Genomic DNA, 9,830 nt, shown 5'->3' on the forward strand with positions numbered 1-9,830 from the left:
GCTCCAGCATCAACGTGTGGCATGGAGGCTGCACAGCTGCAGAAAGAAAAGCTTTGCAGAGAGTAGTGAAGGCTGCACAGAAGTCTGTTGGAGTCAGTCTCCCCACCATCACAGACATCTACTCCTCCAGATGCAGGAAGAGGGCCACCTGCATCATGAAGGACCCCACTCACCCAGCACACACACTTTTTGTCCCACTCTCCTCAGGCAGTAGATTGAGGAGCATTAAGTTTAGAACCCCTAGGCTGAGGAACAACTTCTACCCTGAGGCTGTTAGACTCATAAATCTCTAACCAGAATAAACACTGGGAAAAAAATCACTGTAATGCCACTTGGTTGTTGATATGTGTTGCTTTTTATCCATGCTGCTGATCTCATGCTTCTGATTTATTCATGATGCTGTGTTCATTCGTACTCATCTGCTCACACAGACTCATGTCCGTGCTGCTGTTCGGGGGCGGCTGTGGCTGAGTGGTTAGAGCAGTCGTCCTCCAATGCGAGAGTTGGGGGTTCTAATCCAGAATAGAACAGCTAACATGGAAAAATCACATAAATTCTATAAGAATAAAAATAGTTAAATCTATTGCAGTACTATACAAAGTCAGGGAATTATTAAATGATAAAGCTCTGTACATGTTGTATAGCACAATCATTGTTCCACATTTAATCTATTGCATAGATGTTTGGGGGAAAGCGTGTAAAACATTGACAAAGCCTATTTTTATTTTACAGAAAAGAGCTGTAAGAATTATCACTAGAAAGCATTACAGTCACCCATCAAGCACATTATTTTATCAACTAAAGTTATTGAAGTTCCACGATTTGGTAGATTACAGTATTTTATCAGTTATGTATAGGGCTCAAAATAACACATTACCATTAAATATCCAAAGAAATTTTGTTAAAAGACAAAGTTGTTATAATCTTAAGGAGATAGAGATATTTGTCAAACCAAAATTCAGAAATAATCTGAAGGGAAGGTCTACCTCAATCCAAGGAATTGGATTGTGGAATGGTCTAGAGAGTGATGTGAAAAATGCCAAGTCAATGTGTACATTTAAGAAAAAGATCAAAGCTGAATTGTTAAAAAAAAAAAGTAGCTTAGTGTGTTTTGTATTAGAATTAGAAAAATTAGAAAGAGTTATTCGTTTTGTTCCGTTACTTGAAGATTATAATGATTGAACTAATTGTTTGAAAAAAGGGGCAGATATAATAAGATTTTTTCTTCTTTCTGCTGCCTTTCATTTTAAATCTCTTGTATCTTTTTTATATACAAACCGGATTCCAAAAAAGTTGGGACATTAAACAAATTGTGAATAAAAACTGAATGCAATGATGTGGAGGTGCCAACATCTAATATTTTATTCAGAATAGAACACAAATCACAGATCAAAAGTTTAAACTGAGAGAATGTATCATTTTAAGGGAAAAATCTGTTGTTTCCAAATTTCATGGCGTCAACAAATCCCAAAAAAGTTGGGACAAGTCCATTTTTACCACTGTTTGGCATCCCCCCCCCTTCTTCTTACAACACTCAACAGACGTCTGGGGACAGAGGAGACCAGTTTCTCAAGTTTAGAAATAGGAAGGCTCTCCCATTCATGTCTAATACAGGCCTCTAACTGTTCAATCGTCTTGGGCCTTCTTTGTCGCACCTTCCTCTTTATGATGCGCCAAATGTTCTCTATAGGTGAAAGATCTGGACTGCAGGCTGGCCATTTCAGTACCCGGATCCTTCTCCTACGTAGCCATAATGTTGTGATTGCTGCAGAATGTGGTCTGGCATTATCGTGTTGAAAAATGCAGGGTTTTCCCTGAAAGAGATGACGTCTAGATGGGAGCATATGTTGTTCTAGAACCTGAACATAGTTCTCTGCATTCATGGTGCCTTTCCAGACATGCAAGCTGCCCATGCCACAAGCGCTCATGCAACCCCATACCATCAGTGATGCAGGCTTCTGAACGGAGCGTTGATAACAACTTGGGCTATCCTTGTCCTCTCTGGTCCAGATGACATGGCGTTCCAGTGTTCCATAAAGAACTTCAAATTGTGACTCATCTGACCACAGAACAGTCTTCCATTTTGCCACACTCCATTTTAAATGACCCCTGGCCCAGTGCAAACGTCTGAGCTTGTGGAGCTTGCTTAGAAATGGCTTCCTCTTTGCACTGTAGAGTTTCAGCTGGCAACAGCGGATGGCACAGCGGATTGTGTTCACTGACAATGCTTTCTGGAAGTATTCCTGAGCCCATTCTGTTATTTCCTTGACAGTGGCATTCCTGTTTGAGGTGCAATGACGTTTAAGGGCCCAGAGATCACAAGCATCCAGTAGAGTTTTACGGCCTTGACCCTTACGCACAGCGATTGTTCCAGATTCTCTGAATCTTTTGATGATGTTATGCACGGTTGATGATGATAACTTAAAAGTCTTTGCTTTTTTACGCTGGGTAACACCATTCTGGTATTGCTGCACTATCTTCCTGCGCAACAATGGTGGAATTGGTGATCCTCTTACCATCTTGGCTTCTGAGAGACACTGACACTCTGAGAAGCTCTTTTTATACCCAATCATGTTGTCAATTGACCTAATTAGTGTTAATTGGTCTTCCAGCTGTTCGTTATATGCTCAATTTCCTTTTTCCAGCCACTTATTGCTACTTGTCCAAACTTTTTTGGGATTTGTTGACACTGTGAAATTTTGAATCAACATATTGTTCCTTTAAAATGTTACATTTACTCAGATTAAACTTTTGATCTGTCATCTATGTTATATTACGAAAAACATATTGACATTTGTCATCTCCACATCATTGCATTCAGTTTTTATTCACAATTTGTTTAGTGTCCCAACTTTTGGAATCCGGTTTGTAGTTTATGGATTTTTTTTATTTATTAATGAATAAACTTCATACCATACCATACCATACCATACCATACCATACCATACCATACAATCCACCAGCAGTCACATGCTGAAGTGTCCCTGGGCAAGACACTGAACCCCTCATTGCATCTGATGTGTGTCCCATCAGTGTATGAATGTGATCTAAAGCACTGATTAGTCTCTTTAGAATGATTTGTTCAATTAGCTTTGTAGAGATCTAGCAGAGTTCTGAATGAATGGGTAAATGAGGACACAGATTGTAGTGTAAAGTGCTTTGAGTATCTTGAAATAAGATAGATAGTTGCTTTATAAGTACAGTCCATTTACTACTAGTACTAAGCATATTTTTAGTTTAACATTTTTCTTAGTTCATATCTTAGATCTTATTACTGTTTTTCTTTACAATTTATACTTGTGTTGGATGTCACTGGGACCCTGTGTACACAGTTTTGTTCCACCACATGTAGCACATGTGGTGCAAATGACAAATAAAGAAACTCTGACTCTGACTTTGACACGTATGAGTACAGTAGTACAGTGGTGAGAAGTGGTGTAGTAGTGACAGATAGCTTCAAGATGTAGGTGGGAGTGCATCAAGGATCGACTCTGAGCCCATTCTTGTTTGCTGTGGTGATGGATCGACTAACAGATGAGGTCAGGCAGGAATCCCCATGGACTATGATGTTTGCAGATGACATTGTGATCTGTGGTGTGAGCAGGGAACAGGTGGAAAAGAACTTGGAGAGGTGGAGGTATGCACTTGAAAGAAGAGGAATGAAAGTCAGTCATAGTAAGACAGAGTCCATGTGTGTGAATGAGATGGAGGCTGGTGGAACAGTGAGGCTACAAGGAGCAGAGGTCACAAAGGTGCAGGACTTCAAGTACTTGGGGTTCACTGCCCAGGAAACTGGGGAGTGTGGTAAAGAGTTGAAGAAGAGAGTCCAGGCAGGATGGAGTGGATGGAGAAAAGTTTCAGGAGTGATTTACGACAAAAGGGTGTAAGCAAAAGTCAAAGGAAAAGTTTACAAGAAGACAGTGGTGAGACCAGCTATGTTGTATGATCTGGAGACAGATACACAGATAAAAAGACAGGAGACAGAACTGGAAGTAGCAAAAATGAAGATGTTGAGGTTCTCCTAAGGAGTGACAAAGATGGATAAGATTAGGAATGAGATCATCAGAGGTACAGCACAGGTTGAACAATTGGAAGATAAAGTTAGAGAGACCAGACTGAGATGGTTTGGACATGTCCAGAGGAGGGACAGTGGTTTGGACATGTCCAGAGGAGGGACAGTGGGTGTATTGGTAGAATGATGTTAGAAATGCAGCTGCCAGGAAAAAGACAAAGAGGAGATATATGGATGCAGTTAGAGAGGACATGGAGGTAGTTGGAGTGAGGGCAGAGGATGCAGAGGACAGAGATGGAGGAGGATGACTCGCTGTGGAGACCCCTGAAGAGGGAAAAGCCAAAAAAAGAAGATAAAATAATTGAACTTGAAATATAAGCTGCTAAAGAAAAGGGAAAGAACGATTAAGTCCACTGTCCAAAATAAATGTCAACAAGCAGAGTGATGGAGTGCCATAAAGACAGAGCTCGACATTGAACCACGTGTGGCTTTTGCAATACGTCTGCTAGTTTAAAGTTTTCTGTCTCAGCCTAATGTATCATCTATCTTTTCTTATATATATTTATATTGTACTCAATACATATGAGTGTGAATATGTACCACTTCATCAAAATTGTTAGACTTCTCCATCCCAAATGGCTCTTTTATGGACAGTGTTGACTTTTTTCAGCCTGTTCAGCTGTGTCCGTAGGTAAATAAACTCACATGGTAGATGGCAGTTGTCCACAAATTTTACTTCCAGATTTATGTAATGACACATTTGTGTGGATTTTGTTTATTACCACACACTAAAGCTGTTTTGTTTTTACTCTTTTTGCTTGTTGCCTCCCCTCTTCTTCATCCCCGTCTCCTTCTCCTCTCCTGACCCCTCTCCCCGTCTTCCGTCCGCAGCTCATCCAGCTGATACTGAGCCACCTGACCCTGCCAGACCTCTGCCGTCTGGCCCAGACCTGCAAGCTGCTGCACCAGCACTGCTGCGACCCGCTGCAGTACACCCAGCTGAGTCTGCAGCCCTACTGGGCCCGGCTGAGTGACGCCTCCCTGGGACACCTGCAGAGCCGCTGCACCCTCCTCCAGAGGCTCAACCTTTCCTGGACTGGCAGTCGAGGAGCTCTCACACTGACGGGCTTCAGCAGGTCAGACTATCAGCGGGCCGCAAGTTCTGAAACCAGTAAAATGACCTTAGAAAAGTGAAACAAACATACAAGTATGCATTTTTCAATTTTCTAAGGTCATTTTGAAGTTGAGTCTTTTTTTTGGAACACAATAAGGAATTCAATTTGAAATAAAAAATTAAATGAGAGCTACAAAAAACTAAATTAGGAAAAAAATTCTCTTTTTTTAATTTTAATTTTTTTTTCCTCCACTTATTTCTCTCCTTTTCCCTTCTCAGTTTTCTGAAAGCCTGTGGTCTCAGTGTGGTCTGCCTGGAGTTGTCTTGCTGTCACTTCCTGAATGAAGCCTGTGTGGAGGTCATCTCCCAGACGTGTCCTGCGCTGCAGGAGCTCAACCTGTCGTCCTGCGACCGCCTCCACCCACAGGCCTTCACACACATCACAAAACTTACACACCTCCGCAGGCTTGTGCTGTACCGGACCAAGATAGAGGTAGGTGTGATCTGCTGTCAAAGCTGTGGTCTCTTGAATGTGTTTTGTCTAAATATATAGTAGCAACCTGAAATTGAAGTATTTACCCCCACTGAATACATACAGTATGCATGCACCACTTTTTCTAAAATAAGCTTGCAAAATATTTTTTTCCTCTTTTGTGGTGAATACTTTTTGAAACCCAGTGTTATTGTTTATAAAACTTTTTTCTTTTTTCTCAGTGTAACTGGAAAATTATGAAATAACATGCAATATATATTTTCCATAAAGAGTTCAAAAGTTTTGATAGCTGTTGTATAAATAAACAAAACAACAACAACAAAAAGAGATGCTTTTATTAGAATACTGTGTTCAGCCAAAAATTACTCATGAGTAAACGGACTGTTAGTGCTCACATGTAACACTTTTGATATTTAATACCCCCCAAAACTGGAACACTTTAGTCTCAAGATATGTTCGCACCAAACACAAAAGCAAGTGCTGCATTGTGTTGCACACACAACTACTGATTGTATTTATTTAAATAATTTTACAACCGCTGAGTACTTGCTGGCAGAAAGAATAACACTAAATTGGTTCATGGTGAAGTGTGTGATGGCTGAAATAAAATAGCATACACTGAACAAAAATATAAAAGCAACACTTGTTTTTACTTCCATTCTGTGTTGGTGAGCACTTCTCCTTTGCTGAGATAATCCATGCACCTCACAGGAGTGGCATATCAAGAAGCTGATTAGACAGCAGGATTATTGCACAGGTGTGCTTTAGGCTGACCACAATAAAAGGCCACTCTAAAATGTGCAGTTTTACTCTATTGTAACGTGAAGTGATGGTTGTGGATGAATGGCACAACGATGGGCCTCAGGGTCTCTGTGCATTCAAAATGTCATCAGTAATACACACCTGTGGTCCTTGTCCATATCATACGTCTGTCCATACCATAACCTCACCTCCACCATGGGCCACTTGATTCACAACATTGACATCAGCAAACCGCTCACTCACACAACACCATATACACAGTCTGCCATCTGCCCTGGACAGTGAAAACCAGGATTCATCTGTGAAGAGAACACCTCTCCAACGTGTCATACACCATCGAATGTGAGCATTTGCCCACTTGAGTCGGTTACAATGACAAACTGCGGTCAGGTGGAGACCCCGATGGGGATGAAGGGCATGCAGATGAGCTTCCCTGAGATGGTTTCTGACAGTTTGCGCAGAAATACTTTGGTTCTGCAAACCGATTGTTGCTGCAGCTGTCTGGGTGGCTGGTCTCAGACGATCTTGGAGATGCTGGATGTGGAGGTCCTAGGCTGGTGTGGCTACATGTGGTCTGTGGTTGTGAGGTCAGTTGGATGTACTGACAAATTCCCTGAAACGCCTTTGGAGATGACTTATGGTAGAGAGATGAACATTCAATTCATGAGCAACAGCTCTGGAGGACATTCCTGCAGTCAGCATGCCAACTGCAAGCTCACTCAAAACTTCTGTGCTTCTGACATCTGTGGCCTTGTGCTGTAATAAAACTGCACATTTTAGAGTGGCCTTTTATTGTGGTCAGCCTAAAGCACACCTGTGCAATAACCCTGCTGTCTAATTAGTATCTTGATGAGCCATACCTGTGAGGTGGATGGATTATCTCTGCAAAGAAGTGCTCACTAACACAGATTTACACAAGTTAGTCAACAATATTTGAGATAAAAAGGCCTTTTGTGTTCATAGAAAAAGTCTTGGATGTTTTTAGTTCTGCTCATGAAGAATGGAGCAAAAACTAAAGTGTTGCTTTTATATTTTGGTTCAGTGTAAATTCAGAATGTAAGTTTCTCACACTTCCCTGCCAGCGTGCACTTTCTTCTCTTTGTCTCTGTATTTGACAGCTCAGCTGTTAAAATGTAACTAAATAATCTGTCAGATGACCTAATAGGTGCTAATAGGCTTTCTTAGTTAATGTTGTGCTAGTGGAACTTTTACCAAGTTGAACCTATTTTAGTTTGTATACCGTGTTGACGCCTCTAAACGTTTTTAATCTGAACACAGCGTTTCTCAGAGCATCAGACACCTATCTGCTGAAAAATAATGGACTGATGTATTTAAAAGCATTTATAATTAAAATCTCTCTCTTTGCTTTTTAGTGCGTTGACTTCTCTGTTGTCATTTTTTACGTTAAGCCAAGTGAGCTCTGAATCTCAAGGATTTTAATGTGTGTGGGTGCAGGCGTGTCTGCTGCGTTTAACCACTGTGTGATGTTTCGGTGCTGCACTTCAGCATCTCTGCAGCGTGGGGCTGTTTCAGAGCCGTGCTGTGGACAATAGGCAGTGAAGAGCTTCTGCCGTGGAGCCTGGCAGCTTACTGCAGGTTGTTTACGCCGGGACAGACAGTGTGAGCTGAGGCTCCTGACATCTCAGCTGTCATTACCCTGTCAGCGCTCTAATTAAACGACTAGCTCACCGGAGAGAGGCGTTTATGAAGATGCCAGACTGAGTTCAGCTCTCATACACCCCCCCATACACACAAGGCTTTCACTTTCATCTCTGACACTTTCTCCTGCTGCAAATGTACACGTGTTGGCAATTGCAGTGTTGAATTCCCATCTTTTCATCCTAGATGCTGCCACAGGAGAGGTTACTGTCCACACTTTGCTTCACTCTCTGGAAATGTGGAAATGATCTGTTGTGTGTTATTAAAGCTCCTTAAATACTCTGTGTTATCTGACTGTTAAAATCTTTGTTGAAAACTTGTCTCCGGTACAGATTATGTTAAAAATTAAGCAACTTGTTTAAAATTAATTCATTTATTTCTGTTTCAACTTTTACAACATTTTATTTTAAAAGCACAAATTGTTCTTTTTTTTTGTTTCTGGTTGTTCTCCCAACAGCAAACAGCCATCCTGAGCATCCTGACGTTCTGCACCGAGCTGAGACACCTCAACCTGGGCAGCTGTGTCAGGGTGAGAATGGCTAACGGGTGTGATGAATGTAGCTTAAACAGAACTGCACATAAACCTGGGATAGTGTCTGGTTTTGGCTCCTGGGACAAACTAAAGGGAACGCACTGCTAAATGTACTCGCACACACACCGTATGTAAAGACCAGGATCCAATGACCCGCTGGACTAAATGGCAGTCTTATCCAGTAAAAAATGGATTTGGACTAAAGGTTTTACTGGCAGAGGAACGCTCTGAACTGAACAAAGACTAATGCTTTATAAACTAACATCTACCTAATTATGAAAGTTTTTTCAAGGTGACACTGATTGGCAGGAGCTGGGAGTTTTGGAAACAATTTGTGGGTGTCAGTTGTATTTCCTTAAAGGGCTGTACTTTATTAGCTTTATGTCTTGCTGGCTTATTCAGCGTTTCTATTCTATGCGCTACACATACAGTATTTGTTGTAAAGACGGTGAAGAGATGTGTGGTTTTTGTCTCTAACAGCCAAAACATTAAGGGACACAGTCTTTTATCTCATCCATCCATCCTTTATCTTTACTCACTTCTTCCTTTTCAGGTCGCATAGTGTTTAATTAACACCATTTTAATTAACGTTTAAAACCCAACGCTTTTGAACTAGATTTGTGTAAAAGTATTTTATATTTTAAATAGGTACAATGCACATTAATTAAACATTTGACATGGTGCCTATGGTTCCCTCTCTCTGTGTGAGAGGCAGGGGACACCCTGGACATGTCTCCAGTCCATCACAGGGACACATAGAGACAAACAACCATTCACTGTCTCACTCACAGCCAGAGACAGTTTAGAGTTACCAATCAGTCTAACGTGCATGTTTCTGGTCTGTGGGAGGAAACCAGAGTACCCGGAGAAAACCCATGTATGCACGGAGAGAACATGCAAACTCCACCCAGAATGGTCCCAGGCCAGGATTTGAACAGTGTTTAATGGTTTGTTTTTTAATCCACACAAATGGATTAATGAGCAGTTAATAATGTTTTTGATAATTTTGTTTAGTGTTTCACCAGTTTAATGGTGGGGCATTTATAAATGAACTGGAAACAGAACTTCCCCTAACATATTTTTTTCATTGTAACCGTTTATCAATCAACCTTTATTTAGACAGGTAAATCCCATTGAGCCTCGAGGACTCATTTACAAGAGAGACCTGATTTCAACAAAGAAAGATGACAACAATGGACAACAGCAACAACAATAAACAGTTATAAAAAAGCATACTACAGTTTTTTTTTTTTTTTTT

This window comes from Nematolebias whitei, chromosome 5, assembly GCF_014905685.2.
Source record: "Nematolebias whitei isolate Nwh7 chromosome 5, NemWhi1, whole genome shotgun sequence".
NCBI lineage: Eukaryota > Metazoa > Chordata > Actinopteri > Cyprinodontiformes > Rivulidae > Nematolebias > Nematolebias whitei.